General features: G+C 39.0%; 1 long non-coding RNA gene across 1 annotated transcript; it reads right to left on the bottom strand.

Annotated features, from left to right (window-relative positions):
- Positions 1 to 973: 973 nt before the first annotated feature.
- On the bottom strand, positions 974 to 1,719 carry LOC133780627 (uncharacterized). Its single transcript, XR_009869459.1, has 3 exons — positions 1,595 to 1,719; positions 1,123 to 1,238; positions 974 to 1,043 (listed from the first exon to the last, which is right to left on the bottom strand). It is a non-coding gene; the product is annotated as an uncharacterized LOC133780627 (long non-coding RNA).
- Between the last annotated feature and the right edge of the window lie 9,700 nt (positions 1,720 to 11,419).

Raw genomic sequence — 11,419 nt, 5'->3', positions numbered from 1 at the left:
TTCAATACATGTGCATAACAAGTATTGAGTGCAAATGGATCAAAATGATTATGACTATAATCATCTCTGCTGATAGTGTTGTGAATCCTTAATCAAATACAATTGATCAAATAGCTTAAGAATAATCTTATAGAACTTTAGACAGAGAAAATTAAAAAACAGAGGTGAGAAGAAGAAGAGAATTTGAATGAAATAGCCACTTTCTTTATTGATGAATATCAATCCACATTACAATCTTGAAAGCCTTCTATATCAGCTTGTTTACAAGACTACAAAGCTAATACAATGTAAATTGTCATTAAAAATAACATGTACAATGTAATGTCTATTTATAGACAATTATACTTAACTAACATTACTAAGAAGAGTAAAACAGTTAAGTTGTTAGTGACTGAAATGAACAGGTCAGCATAGCTGACCGAACCAATTCCTACAGATAGTATTAGTAATTTTTAGAATAACCAGATACTGCAACATGTAGCAGCTTAAACTTTTCCTATATAGTAGTTCCTAGATGTTGCAATAGATCATTTCAATTATCAAGTGTACTTGCTCTGATGCATGGGCATATGTTATTTGCAGTGCATATAAGTAGACTATTATGGATTTAATAAAAAGAAACCCATTATAATTCATATACATCTTGACCACTACAGTTGCATCACACCTTATATAGTCAGCTGCTAAAATACTAAAACCAAACTAAATCACACCTTTATAGTTCAGCAGAATATTCATCCATAGAAGAGAATCATCTGAGAGTCAAAGTAGAGTCCAAGCCTCACTATATTTAGGCACAAAGGAAAGAAAGAGAAAAACTGATAGTCACAATAGAATTAGAAATTTATATTAGAAAATAGAATCAAAATTATGATCCAGAAACATAAACATGAAGGAAACTATCTGTCTATAACTGTGTACAAAAACCATTATCCCTTCTAATAGTATAAAGACTAGAACCAATATATAAAATGGTTCTGAACTAAACCGAGCATCTTGCTCTTTAAGAAACTTGTCTCCAAGCATCCGAGCAAGATTCAAGCCTAAAGAAGAGGCAAAAAGTGACTACTTCTTTAGTTAAGATTATGGTAGTCCAAAAACAAAAAAATGAAGTCTAAGTACCGCATAATCGTGTTTCCCCATCTCTCAGTGGCTCTCATCTTTCTTCCATTCTCAGTCTTTCAGTATGACTAACTACTCTATGGTCCTCCGTCATCTTAATCGGTTTCCCATTGGCACTGCTACAATTAAACATATTCAGTATAAATTATCATGCTGCTGGTATAAATTACAATGCAGGTACTTCTATAATTATATTTGGACCACATCTAATAAGTATTAAACAATAATAATTTTACGGAGATATATTTAAGGAAGACAAAAATAACATGATACGTGAAAGTAGTTACTAAATTGTATTAAAACATCATAAGTTCATTGTCATGATCATGTGTGTGTTAATGTGTTTCATCAATTGCTTAAGTTTATTCTGAGTTTGTGATTTATTTGAATGTCATTGCTGGTTGGGTTGGTTCATGATATTTTAATTTTACAGAGATATATTTAAGGAAGACAAAAATAACATGATACGTACTTCATAACACATGCTGAGTCCCCCACATTTGCACATTGTGCAAAGAAATTTTCAGCACCATCAGTCCATACCAGAAGCACTGTTGCAGTACAACCCTGAGTAAAACTAGTTGTATTAGCACAAACTATAGCATTATCAACATTCATCACTACACAAAATTATCAAAAAGATATCAAGTGGATATATGAATACACCATATATGTAATAATATATATTTATGTTTTTTTTATTTTTTTATTTTCCTGCTTGCTGTGCACATTTATAGGGGCGGTGACTTTCTTTTTAAATATATTTTGTACACACTAAAACAAGAGTTTCAAATAATAATAACAATACTAAAACGTATACATACATATGTATATGCTGCTAACATTGTGTTATCTTCTTCTCTGTTTTTCAAATAATAATAATAATGCAATACAGTTTTATGAGATTAGTGAATAGTAGTTTGAGTAGACAATTATTAAAAAAATTAAATCAGAGCTCGGGTTGATTGTCTAAAAATTTGGATTTGTGAAATGTTTTATTCAATATCTATGTGTCTTTGAGTGAAGCCCAATTAGTTGTGTTTCTTTTGGTTTGTGTGAATGAAGTTTATTTTTTCTTTATAGTGGCTATAGTTTAGGTATTTATTAAGATCTATTTAATATTTTATATTTTATTAACTAAAAATACCCAACTATTGTTGAAGCCATGTGAGTGCCATGGCCATTTTAATCTCTTGGGGATAAATATTCCCCTGTATTGGTTCTGTTTATAGGCTTATTTTTTTATGTCGTGAATTTACTTATGAATCTGTGAGCACCAATAATTTTTGTGTTGTAGATTGTATGGTTAACCTCATCTCTTTCTTGGCAGGTACCTCTCTATTATGATGGGATTGGGGGCATACATTTGTCATTAAAACTTTCTGACTCTAGCCAAACACCTATAGGGGTATGGATTAGTTTGAGTTGTAGTATCAATTATAGTTGTTATTTCACTAATATCTGCATTAAAATCAATGGCTCCAAATGCAAAATATTAGATTGGATTGGATCTGGAGAAATTGTTGCAGAAGGTTATTTTATTTCAAGTGGCCCAAAGGATGAGGTTCACCATGTTCCTCTTGGGCCTAGTGCTATGAAAGTGGGGATAGATCTTGTGAGAAAGAATGATGCATTTCTGTGGAGGCCTTCAACAGTTATGTCTACTATAGAAGATGCTATAGGTAGTATAATTGCATGGCCAGCTGATAAAGTTATAATTAGGTAATTAACTTTTTTTATGTAATCTTTTAGTTTACTATAACTTTAAGTTGAAGCATTAATTATTTAAACTTTTTTGTAGCTAAGAAAATGGACTCACAACAAAGACAAGTGCACAAAGGATGATGAATTGAAGGATGGAGCAAGTTTCGTTTACTTTTGTGTATCTTGTAATGTTTCTATTTTTCATTTTTGAAGTAAAAATTGTTCAAGATTATAAAACTTTATTATGTTATGCTTTCAAACTTAAGTTAGAACTAAGATCTCATGAAGTAGACACAATCATGGTTTGAATTAGTTATTGTTTAATGTAATACTTATGGTTTATCAATCTATTGAGAATTACATTTTATCATTAATTTTGAATTTTTTTTTTATCAAAATACAATAATGAAAATCTTTTAATTAAAAAAAACCATATAAGTATACTTATCAAAATAAAATTTAAAATTTTATTACTATATGTTATGATTTAAAAACATATTATAAGCGTAAAAAATCATTATGGTTTATATAATATAACAAACTAAAAATGTTATCAAAATAATCAAATGTAACAGTTGAAAAGTGTTATGAAAAAAGTGTAAGATTAAACTTCAAATTTATAACCAAAAACTCTATATAAATGTTATTATTTGAATATTATAGCACCTAAAAATGTGTTATTGAATAGTTTAAGAAAACACCGAACATAACATTCAAATACTGTTATAGAAAACACTGGACTTTTAATAACAGGGGCTATGTTAGAATTTTCAGAAGTGTTATCAATAGTCCCGGTTAGCAGTTTTTAAGTGTTATGTATACTGTTTTTTCTTGTAGTGCCAAAATGGGGGAGATGACATAGACCCTCGTTTTGGGGATACGGATACAGGGGTGGGTCAGGTCGAAGAATTGGAAGAGGTCCCACTTTACCCGCAGTACCCAACCAGGGTTGTCAAGATAGGAAAAGAGTTGTCCAGGCCCATAAGATTCGTTTTGATCCAATTCTTATGGGACAACCAAGATGTATTCGCCTGGTCACATGATGACATGGCGGGGCTCTGCCCAACCATTATAAGCCATCCCCTTAACATTGACATAGAACACTTCAAGCCCGTGTAGCAAAAAAGGAGGTTACTAGATCAGACGAGGGCAAAAGCAGTAAAGGAGGAAGTGGAGAAGCTTCGAAATAACAACTTTATCAGGGAAGCCTTTTATCCTATATGGGTTTCCAATCCCGTATTGGTACCAAAGCCTAACAATAAGTGGAGGGTATGTATAGATTTTACAGATTTGAACAAACCATGCCCCAAGGACTGCTTCCCACTTCCAAAAATAGACCAACTGGTGGACGCCATGGCTGGCGATGAAATTTTAACCTTTATGGATGCCTACTCGGGGTACAACCAAATAAGCATGCATCCACCTGACCAGGAGCATACAAGTATCTGCATATGTGGGGTTATACTGTTATAGGGTAATGCCATTTGACCTGAAAAATGCTGGAGTGACGTATCAGCGACTGGTAAACCGTATGTTCAAAGACCAAATAGGGAGAAACATGGAAGTTTACGTGGATGATATGTTGCTAAAATCCAAACAAGCTGAGGGGCATATGTAAGACTTTGAGGAGTGTTTTAGTATCTTAAGGCAATATAAAATGAAATTAAACACCCTAAAATGCTCATTTGGGGTAGGGTCAGGAAAATTTCTAGGGTTCATAGTGAACTCCAGGGGAATAGAAGCAAACCCCGAAAATATAAAAGCACTGCTGGACATGCCTTCACCAACCAGGATCAAAGATGTGTAAAGCCTGACAGGAGGCATAGCAGCACTCAGTAGATTTATGTCTAAATCAACTGATAAGTGTATTCCGTTTTTTAAATATCCTCGGAGGCACAAAGAAATTTGAATGGACTGAAGAGTGAAAACAAGCCCTCCAAGCTATAAAGAAGTAGCTGGCACAACCCCCGATTCTTTCAAAACCTCTGGAGGGTGAAGAATTATGCATATACCTGGCAATGACTCAACACGCTGTCAGTGCAGTCCTTGTTAGAGAAGAGAGCAAGATCTAGCACCCAATCTACTACGTCAATAGGAGGCTAGTCGAAGCCGAAAGCAGGTATCCATTAATTGAAAAATTAACTTACTACCTACTACTGTCGTCTAGAAAACTTCGCCCATACTTCCAGGCACATCCGATCAAAGTTCTTACCCACTAACCACTGGGCCAAGTCTTGCAAAAGTCAGATACCTCTGGACGGCTGCTCAAATTGTATATAGAGCTCGAACAAAACGAGATTACCTACCAGCCCCGAATAGCCATAAAAGGCCAGGCTCTAGCAGATTTTGTAGCTAAGTGTACCAGAATACCGGAGACAGACGTAGTCACAACCGAATAGTCATCTGAATCTAAGCTACCGCATAGCTCAAGTGTTGCGCAGAATACCAGACACATGGACTCCAACACTATTGATTCTGAATAAGAACAACAAGCCTGTAAATTACATGTAGACGACTCGTCTACCAACCAGTTGTCCGGAGCCGATCTTACTCTAATCACCCTCGAAGGGCAGCGCATCCATTCTGCACTTCTTTTTGGATTTGAGGCATCCAATAACGAAGTAGAATATGAAGCACTGATTGCGGGCCTAAGGTTAGCTAAAGAAGTAAAAGATGATTACTTAGAAATGTATAGCGATTCGCAGCTAGTGGTCAACCACGTTCTCGGAGAATACGTTGCGCGGGGAGAGAAAATGGTGGCCTATCTCAGTAAAATTAAAGATTTGCTTGCTCAGATTAAGGGATACACCATTCAACAGATGCCCAGAGAACAAAATGTCACGGCAAATACACTAGCTAGGCTGTCCAGTAGTGTCGTGGTGGACAAAGCCAATTTGGCCCCCATTGAATATTTGGACCAGCCCAATATCAACCTGGCAGAACTTGTCCTTCTAATAGACAACACTCTGTCCTGGATGACCCCAATTGCATCTTTTCTAGAGCATGGAATCCTACCCAACAGTCATAACGAATCTAGAAAATTGATAAGGAAAGCTGCTTAGTACCTCATCCTGGACGAGGTCATGTACAGAAGAGGTTTTCCATACCATTGCTCAGGTACGTCAACCAAACAGAATCAGGATATCTTCTTGAAGAGGTACATAAGGGTTTCTGAGGGAATCATTCTGGGGGGCAGAGTCTATCTAAGAAAATTCTATGACAAGGCTACTTCTGGCCAACTATGAATAAGGATTCCATATCGCATGTTCAAAAATGTGACAAGTGTCAAAGATTTGCAAAGATCCCCCGAGCAGCCCCAAACAAACTAACACAAATGCAAAGTCCATGGCCCCTTGACATTTGGGGGATCAACCTTATTGGTCGATTACCAAAAGGAAAGGGGGGAGTACAGTACGCGGTAGTAGCAGTGGATTACTTTACCAAATGGACGGAGGCCAAGCCGCTAGCAAAAAACACTTCCAAGAAAGTATTGGACTTTGTAGTAAAGAATATAGTTTGTAGGTTTGGTCTACCCTACTAAATAGTGTCTGACAATGGCACGCAGTTTGATAGCCAGTTATTTACTAATTTCTGCACTAGACACGGTATCACAAAAAGCTTCTCAGCAGTCTCGCATCCCCAGGCATATGGACAGGTAGAAGTAGTTAACAAGACACTCTAAAGAAGCGTTTAGAAGAGGCTAAGCAAAACTGGCCTGAAAGACTACCTGAAGTACTGTGATCCTATAGGACTACCGAGCGAACAGCTACTAGAGATACCCATTTTGCACTTACATACAGGTATGAAGCGATGCTGCCCGTAGAGGAGACTCCACCGTCTCACGGGCACACGGCATACGATCAGAATGGTAATCATCAGTTGTTAGCTGAATCCTTGGACCAAATTGAAGAATGACGCGAAAAGTCCAACATACGCCTCACCGCCCATCAGCAAAAAGTTGCTCGATACTTCAATTCTAGAGTTAAGGAACAAAAATTTGACTTAGGAGACCTAGTCTTATGAAGAATATTCCCAGAAACTCGAGATGCTTCAGCAGGAGTACTAGGCCCCAGCTGGGAAGGCCCTTACCTAGTTACAGAGATAGTACCACCTAGCACATACAAGCTAGAATGGTATAGCCAGGATCTCCAACTAGTACATGTCCCCCATTATTTGAATGGGGAACACCTAAGGAAGTACTACCAATAAGATTGCTTTTAAGTGATTGTTTACTGGCCAGTACAAGAACGATTGCCCATACCACCGACCAGCTCATTTTAGTTATATTAATTATGTAGAGGCATGATTTGCCCATTTATTGTAATAATTAATGTTCATGAATGTAAGCTACTTTGTAGCAACGCAGCTTGTATGGTTAATCTTTAATCAATAAGACATGCTTTGTCCATTTTTACAAGCCTTTATTTTTACAATGATTATCTTTCTAACTAGAGAATTATATCACGGATTGTCGACAGTGTATGACACCTTTGTAGGTGATGGCAAACCCAAGTATGCCCGAACAGGTTATTGGATCAGCTCTGGTAAATTAGCAAGTGACCAAGGGATAACCCAAGAGTTATGAATCCTGCTCGGTCACTTGGGGGGCACCATAGTCATACATGGACAAAAAGAGAAAAAAAAAGCGCGTAATTAAAAGGACTTAGAAACGTTAATTTTTATTGATGTTAAAGTGCTTGCGCGTTGCTCGAAGTACCAAGCAACAAAAAGAGCCATAAAACAATTTCTGTAGAAAGGGTTAAACAGTTTGTTTATAACTTATTTGGAAAAAAAAATTGAACAACTTCGATTTATAGAGCCGCATAGCTCCAAACCAAGCAGTAATGAAAAATAAAGAACGAGAAGATACTTACCCAAATAAGAATATCATATAGACATGTGTCAAATAGTGCTCGAGATTAAAAGTTGCTCGGCTCAGCTGATGTTTCAACAAAAGGGAAATAAATGCGCGAGAATAAAGACTACTCAGTTTAGTCACTTTTGTTCAGACATAGACTATATAAAATAAAAAGAAGACAATTAGAGTTTCAAGAGGCAGGAGTATGTTGCTCGGGTTCAGCAGCAGAAGTTTCAGTTGGAAGAGTGCGGGAATGGTCCGCATGAGTTGTATTCTCGGTTAAAGAACTCGAGTTGGATGGCGCGACATTTTCCTCAGAAGCTACAACGACTGGCTCAGTCAGTGGCTCAAAAATTTCAAGTTGCTTGGTGGATACGATCAGCGCCTCATTCTTCTCCTGATCAGTGCAATGCTGCATGAGCTCGTCGTAAGCCTCTCCCAAATAACTGAAGTCCAGTGTTTTATTACGAACCCAAAAATCGAAGAAGGTGCTCAGGCCAAAATCCTCCAAAGCCTTGGCATCGGAGGCCTGATCAGATTTTTCTTGTTCAAGGGGCTTCCTCAGTCCGTCTTCCTTTTCTTGGGCGGCCTTCTCAATGGCAGCAATCTTTTCCTTCAGTTCTTTAATCCTCCTCTCCAATCGATTAACATCAAGTTCCCTCTACTCAGTGGCATTTTTAAGACTTTCATTTTCCTTAGCAATCTGCTCAAAGGTTTTATTTTCAGACTCCTTCACTAACTCGACAACCTGCTTGCTCACACCTTTGGTGCGATAATGAACATAGCTAAGGACCAACATACCCTGCAGCAAAAGATAAGGAAACTAAGAACATAAATAGACAAAGATAAATCAATTGGCTCCAAGAATACCAAATACTTACCCTGACGACATCCTGGAGGCCAGCATTGGTGATGTACTCCAAAGATTTGGAGCTTAGATTGGTCATGAAGCCTGATTGGGTAGAAGACACCCTTTTTGTGTTTCTTTGATGGATGGTTAACGCTTTCTGTAAAGGTCCTTGGAACTCCTCGGCAGGGTCCTCAATAGCACCCTCTGGGACTCTACTCAGGGGGCCAAACCTTTATGCAGGGGATGAGTGAATCGCCTCCTCGTTCTGGGATCCCTTGCCTTTGACAGATTTGTGAATTAGAGTCTGCGACTGTGACTTTTCCCGAGAGGGACTCTGTTCAGGGGTTCTGGTAATCTGTTCGGAAGGTTCAGCAGGGGAGATTGTCTTCTGGCATTTGGTTGGAGGAGCTTCACTGCTTAGATCAGTGGCGTGCTTCTGAGAAAATTTCTTGAAGAGCACATATGACATATCTACAAACCAAAGTAAAGGGCTAGTAAGGCACCGAGCAACGTTGGAACAAAAAAAATTATAATTACAAAAGAAAGTATATGAAGAGAGTGAAATCACCCCCTTCGTTTCCCCCCGAGCAATCGGCTGCTCTGGAAAAAGCGTCCTCATCATTGTCTGAGGAGTTAGAGCTTAAATGCTCCAATTCAATCTATTTCCCCTTTCCACCTTGGGGGGCAATGACAAATTTTGGAGTGATGTGTTCAACGGGCTCTTGGATGACTACTCCTGCCAAGCTTCTTGTTTGGTGGGCCACACAAGGTCTGGACGGAGGTACTTATGGCCTGGTTTGTTTTTTAAGTGGTGGAGAATTGGGCGACTTAGTATTGGGCGGGTGCTCCCTAGGTGGTTGTCTAGTGAGGGTGGCACCCTTGGCTTGCGCTTCTGGATTGGGGTATAGTCTAGCATTGGTTAATTTCTCTACAGTGGTTAGAGCTACCAAATATTTGAGGTCGGGATCCATTGCAACCAGCCTACGAGCCCGTTCAGCCATCTCCCGAGTAGGGGCCAGGCAACTAAAGGGACCATTGCGTTGAAAGGATAGGTGTGTGGCAACAATACTGTCAGTAACAAAGTAATGTCTAGCATACTCCCCAACGTTGGAGATGTTATCTATATTGGCTAGGTAAATATTGGAATCCCTATGGCTGGAATAGAAATACCCCGAACAGCCCTGGCAGGGACTAGATTTGAGGTCAAAAAGGTAGTTAATTTCGTGGGCAAAAGGTACCGGCCACTCTAAAGATTTGTACAAAACATAAAGGGTAGAAAGAAATCTTATGCCTTTGGAACTGATTTGGGCTGGGCAAATCCCAAAGTAATCAGCCACACTCCAAAAGTGTGGCTGAAGGGGGAGAATGGCTCCAATGGTCATATGGAATTGGCTCCATGCACAAAATTGAGCCTCGGGGTAATCGGCGGTCTGACAATCAGTGAGCTTGAAAATGATTACACCATGAAGCTTAAAATGCTCCTTCACGTTCTGTATTTGTTTAAGGGATATAGTACTAACATGAGCTACATAGAGAGGACCATCCTCTTTATCAGCCAATGGGTTTAGGATCGCCTCAGTATAAATTTCCTTAGCAAACTCGAGCTCAGAATCTTCTTCTTGCCCCGAGCCACTGGGCTCCTCCTCGGGGGATGATGCCTCTCTAGGATCCCCACCAGTAGCGCGTCATGCCGCGTGAGGATCTTCTTCGCTTGAGCCTCAGGTTGTCTTTTTGGTGCGAGCCATTAAAATGGGAGACACAGTGTAAAATTTCGATGATCACCTCCCCTGGGTAGTCTGCGTACACAAGAAAAAGGGGAAAGTGAGGTGAGAGCACCGAACAACACTGGTCGGCATGGATGTCTTAGGGCATACCGAGCAGTTCAAGAGTCACCAATGGCATAGTATACTGCACAACAGGGAGGCAAGATCAAGAGTAAAGGGAGTCGAGAAAGCTAAGGGTTCTTCCGAAAGATTTAGCAAGGGAATGTTCTTGGCATTTTTCAAGAACACCAAATATGAATCTACTAAAATGGGTCATGAAAAAGTGTTTTGTTTGTAAAATCAGAAAATAAAACTGGTTACCCATTACAAGATCTACTCAAAGCAGTTTTTATTTACTGATTCAAAACAACATTTATGCGAGAAATTCGAGGGCTTGGTGGAAACAAAACCCACGACCACAGAGAAAAACAGAGATGTTTTTGCATAAATGACAAATGTACTAAGGAGGAAAAAGGTGAACTTACTGGTAGTAGGTCTGCGAGGGTAGCACGAGCCGAAAACCTTCGATGGTCACTAACTGGGAGCTAGTCGGTGTAAAAACCCAAGGTGGAGGGAAGCTCTGAACGTCTGGAGATTTTGAATGAAGAAGAGACTGTAAAAAAGAAAGTCACAAGAGGAGGAGACTATTTATAGTGCAGGTTTAACGCTCTATTTCCTCCCATGGACATTAATGAAACAACCCTTCGGCTGCTGCAAGCACGTCTCCCCAAACACGTCAGCACACTATATAGCACATCGTTCTAGTCACTTCACCTCAACCGCCCAACACATCAGCCGCTCTTCGATAACTACACAAACAAATGGTACAATTATTAGAAGGAGCCATTATGACACTTTATGATATTAAGAAGAGGCGGGAAAAAGTGGAAAGTCATTTCTTGGAAACTTGAAGAAGTGCAAAGGTCTTCAACTCTACTAAATGAAGATGCCACATAGCAAAGAGAACATACCCCCGACCAGGCTGGACAGGGTGGTATCCATAAGGAAAGTTTACATACTGCTCATCACCATTGCAAACTTGGGGGGAAAATGTTATCCCAAAAATATGCACAGCTGACAAGGCATGAAGGTTGGACACGTGGCATCATAGTGGGGGCATAT

The sequence above is a fragment of the Humulus lupulus genome, chromosome 5 (genome assembly GCF_963169125.1).
Source record: "Humulus lupulus chromosome 5, drHumLupu1.1, whole genome shotgun sequence".
In the NCBI taxonomy this organism is placed as follows: Eukaryota; Viridiplantae; Streptophyta; class Magnoliopsida; order Rosales; family Cannabaceae; genus Humulus; species Humulus lupulus.
The sequence above is the reverse complement of the archived record's forward strand: the minus strand, read 5'-3'. Positions and strand labels throughout refer to the sequence as shown.